This window comes from Rattus norvegicus, chromosome 2 (assembly GCF_036323735.1).
Source record: "Rattus norvegicus strain BN/NHsdMcwi chromosome 2, GRCr8, whole genome shotgun sequence".
Taxonomy (NCBI): domain Eukaryota; kingdom Metazoa; phylum Chordata; class Mammalia; order Rodentia; family Muridae; genus Rattus; species Rattus norvegicus.
In genome coordinates this window covers 81,657,096-81,672,157 of record NC_086020.1, presented here as the reverse complement: position 1 = coordinate 81,672,157, position 15,062 = coordinate 81,657,096, and the positions used below count along the sequence as shown (strand labels likewise).

General features: G+C 36.8%; 1 long non-coding RNA gene across 1 annotated transcript in view; it reads left to right on the top strand.

Annotated features, from left to right (window-relative positions):
* The first annotated feature begins 2,513 nt into the window (after positions 1-2,513).
* Positions 2,514-15,062, top strand: part of LOC102551357 (uncharacterized) — a 51,171-nt gene continuing 38,622 nt past the window's right edge. The window contains exons 1-3 of the long non-coding RNA XR_005500762.2: positions 2,514-2,667; positions 6,364-6,486; positions 7,713-7,777. This is a non-coding gene — a long non-coding RNA (uncharacterized LOC102551357). The remainder of the gene's footprint in view (positions 2,668-6,363; positions 6,487-7,712; positions 7,778-15,062) is intronic.

The following is a 15,062-nucleotide window of genomic DNA, read 5'->3' as shown; positions in this document are numbered from 1 at the left end:
TCTTTAAATATATGCACAAAGCTCAAAAGGCTTATAACAATTTAAAGCCAAAATGGTACTCATTGATTTTCAAATCATCAGGAAATTAATGCAACCATTTGAAAATGAACATCACAATTAAGTTACAAAATATTTTAAAATGCCTTGTTACTTGTGCTTGGAAGCACACTTATTTAATCAGTATCAAACAACATGAGCAATGAAAATGAAAACCGGCCAGTGAAAAAAAGAGTGTGTTTAAAGTGTTTAAAAATCAAGAACATTTTAACATGGATGTACGTACATATAGCTCATTGCATTTCATTAAAGGAATGTAAATTTAATTTTGATGATGAGTAGCAGTATTATTATCATCATTATTATTATTATTATTATTATTATTAGTAGTAGTAGTAGTAGTAGTAGTAGTAGTAGTAGTAGTAGTAAACTGAAACTGTTAAAATAGACTCCAAAAGATTAATAACTACCAGCTTGTTTTCTTATTAAATGAACTAATTTTAATAGACAAACATCCAAAAAGGTTGATTAGAGCCTTTCAAAAATATTTTACATGAGAAAAAAATGAATTGAGAGGGCAGCATGCATTGGACAGGTAAGGAAGTTGAAGGCAATGGGTAGGGGGGTTACAGTAAGATTCATTACATACATGCACACATTTTCAAAACAAATAATTATAAAAAAATAAGTGAAGGGAAAGAGAAAATTTGTTAGAACATTAATGCCAAATTACACATAAATGTCATCAGGGAGAAATCCCAATGTAGCAGACAGAGTTGTGTAATTGTCTAAATGACTAAGAAACTATCAACAAGAAAGGGTACTTGTTAGTTATTATATCTCATGCCATGCTTAAGGCAATGATTACTTTTTCCATTACTATAAAAATGTTTGACCTCTCCTTTTCTCTCGACACCTGAAGCAACAATAGAACTCTATTCTTTAAGACACAGACAACCTGAGCCTATCACTGGAGGAGAGAAGGAAGAATGATCGCAAGTTGAATTCTGTGGGGCAGACAATAATCAAGATGCCGGTGGAAAAAAAAATCAGTTCGATTGAACAGAAATTTCTTCCTTTCTAATGCCTTGAGGCTTTCTCTATCCTTTGTAGCACTTAACGCTTAAAATTTCAACTACATATGGTAAAGTTAGTCATTCTCTAATTAAAGCTGTATGTATCTGCATGTGAACTCTGTTTTGGCTGTAAAGATTTAAGACGCTGTTTTGGAAATTATGAACATGTAATTTGTGAAAGTTTCTCATTTAGCCCAAGGATTATTGATCATGTCTTATTTTTTTCTAGATTTCATAACACAGTCTTTCTATCTATCTTTTGTTTTTAACTTCAGCTTGTTGGAAACAGTGACTATTTCATTGTTTTGAAGCTTAAGAAGCTAACTTTAGGTGCTGGGATAAGAGCAGTTCTCACCACATGCTTCCTGTTTACAAACAGATCTAACTTTTGTGATCTTGCTCTCATCTTCATTGGCTCTAAGAATACTTTCACTTTTCTTTCTACCAACTCCTAAGAAGGTGAATCCGGTTTGGGGATTTAGCTCAGTGGCAGAGGGAAGGCCCTGAGTTCTGTCCTCAGCTCCTGGACAGGGTGGGGGTGGGGGGCAGAACGCCAAAAAAGAAAGTGAAACTACTACATTCCTCCACTATGAAGGCAGACTTTCTATTTTTTTTTCCTAGAAAAATAGTGTTTACTGCATGCTTAGGAACTTCAACATATTTCTGAGAAACTTAAATTTATTTTACATTTATTGTGTGTGTTTGTTTCCTATGTGTGTGTTTCTTCTGTTTGTGTGTGTGTGTGTATAGCCCAACCAACTCTTTTTTTTGAGAAGCTCCATTTTGTATGAGGCCAGACCAGTGGGTATATTAAAATTCCAAAAAGAAAACCACAAAGTCCACTTGAGCAAACATCTTATGATAATACCCACCACACCACACACACACACACACACACACACACACACACACACACACATATCAAGCAACAGCCTGTCAGACTACAATAGCAGAGTCAAGGTACATATAGATAGCCTAAGATATCCCACAGAAAATAGATAATCTAGGAATCTAGGCATCCTGGTTTTGCCCCGTGTTTGGTCCCTGTAGATTATGCCAGAAATACAATTTTTAAAATATTAACTTGCTGACCCATATGGAAGTCCTCCAAGCTTGCTGTAACCACAATAAATACCACCCTACATCCCTATACTCGAGGCTTTCACTTCTGTCATGCTGAGACAAGGATGTGGTCTCCATCTCCATCCCACAGAAAGGAGCGACACCACGATGTTCTTCTCAAAGCAGTTTATTCAGGAACCTTTCTTTCTGCATGCAAGCAGCAATCTCTCCTTTCTTCCCTTCCTCCCTCCAGCCCCTGAGCACACTCCCTTATATCCTCCCTCAACTCCGCCTCCTCAGTCCAGACTGTGTAGTCTCAGTTCATAGGTCCACGTCACATGGCCTGATCTTGCGTCATAGTGCGTCTGCGCAGCTCTCACAATGGACGTGGCTCGTTTCAGGTGTGTGAAGAAGTCAGGTGCTAGTCATGAGACTTAGCTGCATCCTGGGCGCCATCTTGGGACTGCCACCACATCCGCTCCCCACATCCTTTGTGACTGTATGGCTCAGAATGGCTCCCTACACAAGGAAGGTGAGAATCCTTGCTCTTGACCTCTTAATAAAGACCCTTGTGCATTTGCATCTGAACTGGGTACTCAGTTGTTTTTAGGGTCACTGCAACTTGGGCATAAAGTGTGTGTGTGTGTGTGTGTGTGTGTGTGTGTGTGTGTGTGTGTGTGTGTGTGTGTGTGTGTGTTTTCGTGTGTGCATGCACATGCAAGCACATAACTGCCTGCCCTCCTTCACCACTGCCTTCACCACTACCTGCCTGACTCACTGCCTGACAGAACCACTGCTTATGGGTTGAAGTTAGAGGGCATTTCTTTCAAGAGTCAAATCTTTCCATCCTATATAGGGATCCCAGAAACTGAACTACTCTCGCTTTCCAGCAAGCACCTGTTTGGCCATCTCTCTGACCCAGAATTACATTTTCAATATCTGATTTATTTTGTTCTTAATGATGGTTTTGTACATATACAACACATTTGTCTACTTTTTACACTGATAAAGATATGCCAGCATTTATTAGGTATGTACTGCATTTGATTTCCTAATATACTGTTTTACTAATATATCTCTTCACCAGGTTTCTTTCTCCAATTTGATTGGAGGTATCCCCTTTGAGAACAGTTTCAATCTGCTTTAGGAAAACTCCTTCAATATTTACATTAGAGAGGGTCTATGATGTTGATTTTTTAAGGGAAGTAATGCTGTCTGCAATTGTTTTTAAACCTCCTGTGTCTTAGAAATTCTCTCTTATAAGGATTTTTTTAAAAAAACTATCTGTTGACATTTGTTGTTGTTGAAAAATGAGTTGTCAGGCCAATCTTTCCGTCTTTGCTGGCAGTCTGTCTTTCTCTTTGGATGCTTTTGAAAATGAAGCTGTCCTCTTCATCCCCATTTCATTCTCATATTTTAGACAAAGCCTCCACTTCTCTAATCCTGGTGTTAATGCTTGGGCTTCCAAGAGCACAAGTTTTCTTCATTCAGTTATTTAAGGATGGTCGAATGTTATTGGTGATGTCTAACTGCTTTTCTCCCTACCTCCCGTCAAGATGTACTAATTAAAGTTATTGTTACTTTTAATTTTGATGCTGTAAATTTTGACTTTTATCTTTAAATTCACTGATGTTGTCCAGATGTATCTAGTCTGTTATTAGCATCACATTCAAATGACTATCACATTCAAATATCGTATTGTTCCCTTTATTACTTTTGTACTTATTACTCAGCTTAGAGAACACATGCTTTCGTTTTGATGGATTTTTGAATGTGTCTTTATTTGAATATTGTCGTACAACTCTATTCCCTGTGGAAATTCCAGTGTCTGATATTTTGTGAGTCTCTCTCTATTCTCTAGTTTATTTTGGAGCCCTCAGAAATGTTGTACTTTTTCTCCTGTGTTTTGTGATTTGTGGTTATGGTTTTGTGTTCCCTGAACTGTTCTGTGGCAATTCTCTGTGGCCTGGTTTGAAATTGAGTTTCTTCAGAGACTGTTAGTTTTTGTCTCTATTAGGGAAGGGGAGGAATTGCTTCATCCACTTTAAATCTTATTTGGACTTTCAGGTGTTTTAAGTCCACCATGTTTTATAAGTTTGTGTTGTGACCTGCAATGCCATCTGTTTTATGTGCTTTTAAGGATTTTCTTTTTTCTGTAGTCAGGAACAATATTTCTTACAGATCATCCAATAGGGGCAAGGGGTCTTACTTTCCATTTTCCTACTATATGAGCATGTTCTATTGAGATACTTTCTATTCTGAAACCAGAGAATTTTATTTTCTGCAGAACAGCAAGAAATGAGTTCATTGAGGAATGAGAATTGTCATCTACTGCTAGACATGCAAGCAAAAGTCAGCATTGTGCTATCATCTACTAACAGGAAATATATCTTTTCAAAACACATTTTATAAAAAAGTCTCATCCATGTTTGAACAAAAGAAGTTTGGACAGACACACACACATTCATGTAAACACACACATTTCCCCCTTAATATAATGCACATGCACACACACACACACACACACACACACACACACACACGATTTTGAGGAAAATTCATGGTTGCCTTGTTAAGTCTTTGCTCAGCAATTACTGTTAGTTGCTATGAGTTTTGCTTGTTGGGGATTCATTTGACCTTTCCTAGCTCCATTATGATATTGACACATATTGCTAAGGTATCAATTCCTTTCAAAAAACAGTAATCAAAAGAAAAATGGCAAAAGTTAGTTATTATGCAAAGTTAGATTATGTTTAAAGTAGTATTTCAGCCCAATTGTACACAAACATATACATGCCCACACACATACAAACACAAATACACACACATATTAAATTAGCATTAATAGTCATAACTGCTTCCAACTATGCAAATAAAGTTTAAATAATTAATACAGAGATATGATATAACATCGTTAGGTACAGATTTACTAAAAGAAATTATAATTTATTCTTTATCATGCATTAACAGATTTTAGTCATCACATAGGAATGTCGGGTGAAGCTAGAGAGTTTATTTTTGTACATTTTAAAAATTGTGCATAAGACAATAAAGTATTCAGAAAGTTTTTATAGTCTATGTATAACAGGAAAGAGACAATATGAGCATGAGAAAGCATACTCCATCACTAGATGACCTTGAACACTAGCAGAGCTGGAAGGAAGCCCTCTGCTTTCTGATAAAGAAGGTAAATTCATCATATCTATGAATCACACAGATCCTGATAACCTAGATTAATTTTCCCAAATTTAGAACTCTGCAAAGTAGCACACATTGATAAGAGCAAAACAGAAGACATGTGATTCTCATCTTTTCAGTAAATATCAGAAATGCTGTATCCCACTTCAGTTAGATTTAGGATAACATTATCGTCTAATCAACTTTCAGTCCAAATATGTATTGTAAAAAGCTGTACCTTGACAGTAGAGTTTGGCTCGATGTCAATGATCTGAGCGTTCTTCCATGTCTGTGTTAATTGTTAGGAGTTGCTGCAAGGGAATATTTGACATCAACAGTGAATGCACACAAAGACTTGTTTTGGCTTAGCGCTTCAGTTCTCAGTCCTTCATGGTCAATAGTGTGTGGTAGAGGAGATTAACTCACTTCAAGGATAACAAGCAAATGGCAATGCTAGACAAGCCTGAGGCAAGCTGGATCCTCTGTAGCGCCCTCCCAGATGGATGCCTACTTCCTCTAACATGGCTACAATCTACCTATAGCATTTATAATAATGTCACTGTGTTATGAATCTACCATGGGATACAACACTCATTAGATTGGAGTACTCAGGGTCTAATTGTCTCTGAAATGTCATCATAGACATAGCCCAAAATTGTATGCATTGTTTAGCTTCATAATTAACCATCATAGTATTGTAACTATGAAATACAGGTATTGTAGACTAATGGATGAAATGTACAGTTTGAGGCAAATGTTATTTTTCTTATGTAATTGTGTACTATTTTTATTAAAGCCCACAATCTTACAAAATACAAATCCCCATAGATGCTATTAGCAGCTAATGTGTGTAACTATTAAAAAATTTTGTCTTCTATGATGCACACCTGGTGTTTTATTTAAACTAGTATTTAAAAAGTATGATACTTAGGAGAATGAAATATCATGTTTATTTAAAATTTGCTCATAAATATTTAATAAAATTTATTCCATTCAAAGTTATCCTTTGAGTAAGTACAAAAGTTCTAATTCTTCTATGTTGTCTTACTAGGACAATTAAGTTTCTGATACTACTCCTCATGTACCGGGACAACTCACAGACTAATGGTGCTTGAAAGTCTTAGGACAGCCCCAGATCTCAGAGGACCTCAGAAACAGAATTCACAGTTCACAAGTAAGATAGAGATCTGAACTCATGGAATGGCCACTTGGATTCTCACTTCCTCAGACCATGATGGGAGTGTCCTTCCCAGTCCCTGCAGTCTGATCTGAGCATTGGACCTCTTCTTTCAGCATTTGCTACTTGTCTACTGGCACTATGCTCTTGTCTTCCCCGTTGTCTCCATCTCATCCAACTTGCTTACTGGCACTATGCTCTCATCCCATTAACTGCAACTCACCTAACACATTCCTGCTCTACCAGTTTCTACTCTATGACCTTGGAAAAGCTAGAGAATTACCTCAGAGGTTACCAGTAGCACCACATGAGACCTTGCAGAGATTCCCTCTAACAGGGCTGTGGTGGCTTCCTTGGAATAACAGTTCTAGACTGACTACTCCCACCTGTTCCACTATGATAACAATTCCTCATGATTCTCTGGCAGGTTATTTATTTCCAGTATCCAACAGTCTTCATTGAAGGTTTATATACAAAAATTCATGCTAGATATATTCTCTTATTTAAAAAGCCTCAATGTATATTACACTGTTCTACAACATGAAAATATACAATAAATGGATTTTAAAACAAAATGCAAATGCCATGGACCTAAATCAACTCATTTCAGTCTCAAATTGTCAGGAGAGATGCATAGAAAAGAATGACTCCAAGTACACCTAGAATTTTTCATATGAAAATATAGACGTGCAATAGCATTAGACCAAGTATACATACAGAGATAATTCATCACTGGTGTTAGGGGAGCTCTATAGCAGTTGTTCACAACCTATGGGGCATGATCACTTTGAGGGTGGATGATCCTTCCACAGGAGTTTCATATCAGATTTCCTGCATTTCACATATTTGCATTATGATTCACAACAAGAGAAAGATTACATTTATGAAGGAGCAATGAGAATTTCATGGTTGGGGGTCACCACAACATGAGGAACAGTATTAAAAGGTTGCACCACTAAGAAAGGTAAGATACACTGCTGTGTAGGCTGGTGGATAGCCTCCAATTTAGCTTGGCGTATTTTCCTGCTGTTAGAATGATCCCTGTCACTCTGGCTTCAACTGTGCCACTATTGCCTCACCAACATAAGGACAGAGCATTAGAGAAAATGCATGGCTTCCAGGTTCTTCCCTCTCATCCAACTAGTTGAATGGAAAATCTGTTTAAGATTAAGAAACTCAATTTCATCCCTATAACAGAGAAAAATTGCACCTATCTTTTCTAGGATGTTGCAGTGTTTAAACAGAAAGCATTCTGCTATGGCAAAGAGTGATGAAAAACCAACATATAGTAAGTGTTAGAATCTTACCAAGTGATTTAAAATTTCACACATTTAGTACTTATGTTTACTCTTGGTTGTAAACTTGACTGGATCTGGAATCAAATAAGATGATGCATCTGTGAGGATATTTCTTGAAAACAATGGGTCTTTACCATGACCCTACTATGAGACTCTACCAGAGTGTGTGGCACTCTGTAGTTGTGACTAATACAAAGAGGAATAGTTGAAAAACTGGTGCTTTTTGCCTGCCCACCATTGCCTCTTACGGTGAGAGCATCTACTTGGATGCTGCTTCGGCCTTGGTTATTCTCAACCTTCACTGATGTTGGAACACAGTTCCTCTGCCTCACAGTGTGGATTAACACTAACAAAGTTCCAAGAACCCTCCAGGCCTTTGCTATCCCACTGGGACTACTGAGGCTCACAGCCCTATGGATGAGCAACACTAGTTCACAGCCTCTCAAACATCCAAATAGCCACTGGGATTAAGCAGCCACAGCCAAGCAAACCAATCTAATAAGTTCTCTTTGCAACATCTATGCCCCTTATAAAGATATTTTCATGTCCTCCTACCTCTCTGATCAAAATAAGTACCTGAGATTGCGCCTTAATGGGAAGGAAAGAATTCTCTTCTTGGTTGTCAGTTACAAATCTCTGATAAGCTTGGTATTAACTCATGTGGGTACTTATTTTCTGTGCAGAAAAATACTTCAGATGCTTTGAACTGCTAAAAAGCACCTCTCTCTCTTCATCGGTACACAGAATTTTATCCCCCAAACAACCCAGATTCAACACTCTACAGGAAAAAGAGTACCAAATATAGAATCTCAAGATTAGGTTAAAACAACAACTCCATGAACAAAATAATGTAAATTCACTCAGATGCATATTCTTTCAGAAGAAACCAAAGAAACTAATTTCAGCTATATTTAGCCTGTTTGTTTAAACTTTGATTTTAAGTTCTGGATTATTTGAGAAATAACTGTAGCAATATTTTAATCTAATATATATAAATTCAAACTCTATATAACTTTTTGTTTTACCAAGGCAGACAAATATATGATACAATGTACTAGCTTTAAAAGTATTATTAGCAAGTCACCCTATCAGGTACCATCCATTCAGAGTGAATAGACTGTTTTGTATATTTCACCAGAAAAAAATACAAAAGAGAGGAAACAGAGGAGAGGCAGATGCTAGAACAATCTGGTTACCATCCATAGAGTGAAGCAGGACCTATACAGGGTGTAAGTGGAGAAGCCTCTCTATGGCTCCCAGACTTCTTCAAAACTCCAGAGACGCCCCCATCTCTCTCCACATTCTCTGCCACTGTATACTTGACAGAATAGAATTCACTAAATGAGCATTATTGTGTAAGGACAGGCAAAGGTTACATTTCAGCACATGGAGAAAACAGAGAAATATCCAGCAAAGCAGCAACATCACAGAACTCCCTGGTAAGGGAGTCTGTGCAGTGTGCAGATCCTCCTGGAACAGAATTCTCTGTGATTCCCCTAAATTGATACTGTTTAATTACTAGGCCTACTGACATTCTATTTTCTCTAAGTGCTCTTGCCATAACAAATTAATTTAATTAAAAGATGAGCACCTTTATTAAAATCTTTTGTATAATAACTTGAAGGGAAAAATCAAATGTCACTCAAAATCCAAGTAAATCTATCTGTTAAACCAAAATAAACCAACTTATGCTGTGATACAAAGACAGGCATTTAGCTTGAGATAGTCTTATGGTAAAATACCTAGCACTTCACTGGTAATTATCTCCATATGCCCTCTTAAAGGAAGAAAAAAATCAGTCACTACCTTTTCTTCATTGTATTCTCTGCATGTACTCTCTTGATACTATAAGAAAAAAAAGCCTAAATAACAATAACATTTTTAGGCACTGAAATCTGGCATAGTGTAATATGCTTAAAATGTTCATGTTTTCAATGTTTTAGCGAGTTTGTCCATTCATTCTGTTCTAGTTCTATGTATTGTGGAAATTACCGGAATTCTCAGTATTCTGGATGAACCAAGGAGACTATCATGGTCTAGAGAATTTGTCTCTTATTTCCTAATGAGGAAAGTTTGAATATTTACATAAATCCTCTCTGAAAACAGCTTCATTATTCTAATATGGGAAAGATGGCAGCAACAGAAACAGTTGTTTGCAGATGTGACAGGTCTGAGGATTTCATGAACTCATAGCCACTGACACTGCGTGAGAGAGATCTATACAAGACTGAGCCAGGCAATGCCCCACCATGAATGAGGAAGGGCACAAGAAGCTGCACACTTAGCTGAGGGACTATTATCAATTGATGGCTACTGTAGAAGAATCAATTTTCCTCAGGATTATGGTCCTTTAAAGACCACCACTGGTCTAGCAAATGGCCCACACCAGTATACAGATTCACAGCAATCTGATTATTTTTAAGAAGTATGTGGAATTAAAAGGGAAAATTGGTGTTGAGGATAGGGTAAGAATTAGAGAGAACAGAATGGGAGTGAACTTGGTCAAAACACATTATGTGCACTATGAAATTCTCAAACATTAAATTTTATTATAACCTTTTGATAGAAATCTAAGGACTCTTTTTTAGGACTCCATTTGAAGAAGATTATCAAATTGTTTTCAACAATATGAAAATGTTTATTTACAAAAAACAAGAAAGTAAGTAAGGCTGAAATTCAAAATGGCAGTTTTCGTCAGTATCAGACAAGTAAAAATGAAACTTTGGAGGATAAGACCCTAATGCTGATGATATTACACACTTGATTCTTAAGACAGGGAAAAAACCAAATGAGTAGTGCTGTGGGAGGCTCATCCCTACTGGCTACTTCCATACCATAGGTAGTTTCTATGTATTCTACCAGCGAGAAAAGCTGCTAACAGTCCTACCCAGCTATAATAGCAAGTAGCCTCGCAGGATATGACCAGAGGTGCAATAGTGCACAAATACCTCGAGAGGAGGTAATAACTATCTAATTATATTAGGCCAGCATCACAAAGTGGAGCGCATGCTTACTACTGGTAACTGGGACAAAAACTGTGACTGCCTAAGTCATAGAGGAGAAGCAACTACTAGTATTACTCTGCTAAATGAACATCGTAATAGATTTCCCCTGGAGTTCTTATTTTTAGACCCATAGCTTAAGGCATTTTTCACCTCTCCTGAGAGAAACAATACTTTGTGTAGATTGTGATTAATACACACAGACATAGGACTGGTCAACATGCAGAGTAAAAGACTGGAATGCTTTCAATGGGGCACCTATGGCTCATCCCTTTCTCAAGGCTCAGGATCATTGTGTAAGAGGTACAACCAAGAGTGCAAACACCAATGTAGTAGATATCTACAATGGGACGGTATTTGCTGGGCATAATATAGCCACTTCACATGTAAACCCACTGAGGTTGTAGATATATGCTCAAGGCTTACACAGAATCAAGTCAGGTAAAATCTCATAAGAGAGGGAAGCCAGGAGGCTCATGACAATCCATCCCATCTTAGGAGTTATTGACAAATGAGGGCTGATGGCAGAGTAAGAGACAATTTTCGTTAGTTCCTAAAGAGGCAACACATGCTCGGATGTATGGTCTTACTCACATATCCATCCTGTAGAAGCAAAACATGCTTGAAAACATGGTCTTCCCCACTTACCCATATGGCGAGACAATGTACGTCAGTGACTTTAAAAATAAATCACATGAATTTGAGAAAGAAAATGCTGTGTCATCGGTCAGAAATTAAAGAGAAGGAATTAGAGACAGAATTTGAAATTTAAAACACTTCATATTGGTGCATGAAATTCTAAAACATTAAAAAAAAGCAAAAGTAGGATAAAAATTGAGCTGTAAAATATAACTTAAGGGACATGTGTCACAAAAGTGCAAGTATTGTTTAATACCTCTAAGCCAATTGGGACAATCAATCATATACATAGTTTAAAATACAAAATTATGAAAATTTATCCTTAGATGTAGAAGGATTTGAAAAATACTATAATAGTATTTCATGTCTTTAAAATATCTATGTAAACCGGGGACAGAAGATAATTTTCTCAAATTAATAGAAGATACACACATTCAACATCTCCTGAAGCCAGTGCCGTACTAAATAGTAAGATGCTCAAAGCCTTCCCAATAGAAGAACATCACATGGAAATATAAAACACCACACCCCTCCTTTCCATCTTGCAAGAAATACTAGCTATTGCAATAAAAGAAGAAAAGGAATTAAAGGTACTCAATTTGGGAAAGCAGAAATGAAGCTGGCTTTGTTCACAGGTGGCGTGTTTAGTCATTCATATAGAAAATCTGAAAGACAAAAATGAACTAGAACCAATTACAGTAATTTGCAATTTACAATGTTTCCATGACAATTACCTATCATTTTTACATAGGTGAAGTGAACTCAAAGTAAAACATAGCTTTATAATAAAGATCAGTGGCTTAAAATGACACTTTTTAGGAAAGTATCTTTCATAATAAGTATAAGAAATATTAGAGAAACTACAAAATTCTAATGAATAAAAGCAAAGAAAATGTAAATGAATAGCTATATTCTTGGCTAGAGATATCCAATTTTGCTAACATGTCATCTCTTCCCAAGTTTAAGTATGTTTTTAAATGAAATTGCTATAAAAATAGCAGCAACTTGTTCTGCCCCTACTGGGAAATTGACTCTAAATTTACATAGAAAGGCCCAGGATTGCATTTATCATACAGAAGACAGACGAACAAATAAACATAAAGTTGGAGTATCGACATTCACTTAACACTTAGGGTAAAGAGACAGGGATTAGTACAGTTCGGAGTTGGGAAGAGAATGGAGTACGGTTGACCTACAGAGCAAGTCAGAAATATACATAGGTGATATAATAATAATGATGATCCAAGGAGCAAACATCATCTTTTAAAGATATTATGTTAGAATAAATGGATTTATGTATGCCAGACACAATTTATCATGGAGCTAATTAAATATTTATGTTAATTAGTGAACTAATTATTATTATTACTAAATGATATTAAATACTTGAATAATAGATATCCTTAGAAAGCTTGAATGTAATGCTATAATATGTGTAAGAGATAACTTGCAGACATACTTTATTAAGACTGAAATTTAGAGTTCTGAAAAAATTTCCAGAGTGTGGAAAGACAAACAGGAACTGGGAGAAGACTTGCGTGATCAATGGCACTTAAATAAAACACATCAGGGACTTCTAAACTAAGTGCTACAGGGACAGTTTAGTCAGAGAAGTGCTTGCTTGCAAGCATGAGAGTCCAGGTTCTGTCCTGAGAACCATGTAAGAAAACGTGTGCATAGTGAAATCTGGGATGCTTGAGCTGGGATATGGGTGCAGAAGTAGCTGGCTGGATCCCTAGAGGTTTCTGGCCAGCTCACCTAGTCCATTAGGCTGCAGGCCAATGAGAAATCTTTTCCTGTAAAATGCAATGGATGTCATATTCTAGTTTCTACAAGGAAGCACACACACACACACACACACACACACACACACACACACACACTACATTGGCATATGTGAGTATTCACACACAAATATATGCCTATGTGCACAAAAATGCACATATTCATTTGCACACACAAATAGAAAATTGTACAGTCTTAATAAATGGACCAATGACGTTAAAGAGCATCTTTAATCAAAAATATGTTATACTAGTGACAGGTAAATACATGAAGACAGTCAACATCATATGCAATTTCAGAATTGTAGATGAACAGGATTATTAGATATCATAGCACATCTATCAGAATACTAGCATTTAGGACGTTTGAGAGATCAAATGCTGATGGAAAGAGATGCAAACAGAAAACACTTAGCTTTGTGGTGTTATAGTTTGTAAGTTTACAGATCGCTGGTTTATATAAAACTGAACATGCTGTACCATTCAACTGAGCAATCACTCTGCAAAGTACTTATTAACCTAGACAGACTTAAACACATGTCTCCACAAATATTTGCATACAAATATGAATCACAGCTCTAGTCATAACTGGCAAATTTAAAACCAATTAAAATGTGCTCTAGTTGGTCAGTGGATAAATATAATGATGTTAATGCCAGCAATGAAATACCCTCTGCACTAAAAATCTATATTATCAAGCTGTGAAAAGATGTGGAAAATTTTAAATGTATATTATTAGGTCAAAACCTGCAACAAGCAATCTGAAAATGTTGAGGGCTGTATGGTTTAAAAAGATTTCAGAAGACAAAATTATGGAAAGAGTAAAATATATTAATTTACTTGAGAATATGATGTCTGTGAATATAGAGACCTAAAGCAGAATGTGAAGCCAGTGAAAATACTGTGATTGATAATATTAAATTGATTGCTGGGCATCCTTAAAATTTTTCTACACCTCCATTCCTGCATTTTCTGTAGACAGGATAAATTTTGGGTCAACTATTTTGTTGGCTGGTTGATGTCCCCATCATTTCATTGGGGGTCCTGCCTGGCTACAGAAGGTGGCCTCTTCAAGTTCCATATCCCCACTGCTGTGAGTCTCAGTTAAGGTCACTTGCATTGATTCCTGGGACCCTGTCCCATTCCAAGTCTCTAGCAAAACAATGAGATGCCCTCACCTCCCCACCCCACTGTACCCTTCCCTAAACAGCAGTCTCAATTAATATGGACCCCCTAGAACTCTCAGACAGTGGATCACCAATGAGGCAGCATACACCAGCTGAGATGAGGGCCCCAACATATATACAGCAGAAGACTACCGCGACTGGGTTCAGTCAGAGAAGATGCACCTAACCCTCAAGAGACTGGTGGCCCTAGGAAGTTTAAAGGTCTGGTAGGTTGGGGGTAGGGTCATCTTTGTGGATACCGCGGGGAGGGGGGAAGGGCTGGGAGAAGGTATGGGATATGGAACAGTTGGAGGGTGGACCAGGAGGGGAATAAAATCTGGAGTGCAAAAATAAATAAATTAAAAATATTAAAAAGCATAGATTTGTGACAAGAAAAAAATTTCTAAATTCCACCCAAAATGTATTAATGCTTCATATTTATTCAACAGAATGCCTTGAAAGACTTATTTAAGTAGAAAAAATGTTCACATTTATGTGTACATGAGTTAACTGAACCATTTCAGAACCTGTTTCAGGAGCATTAAGGTAAGGTACTGATTTGTTTTAATTGCAAGAAGAGGAAAAACTTCTCTAATTGTACAAAATGTATGTGAGTTTGGGAATATAAACGAGACTTTGATCAATGAAAATATGAGAAAAACCCACTAGAGAGCTAAACTTTTT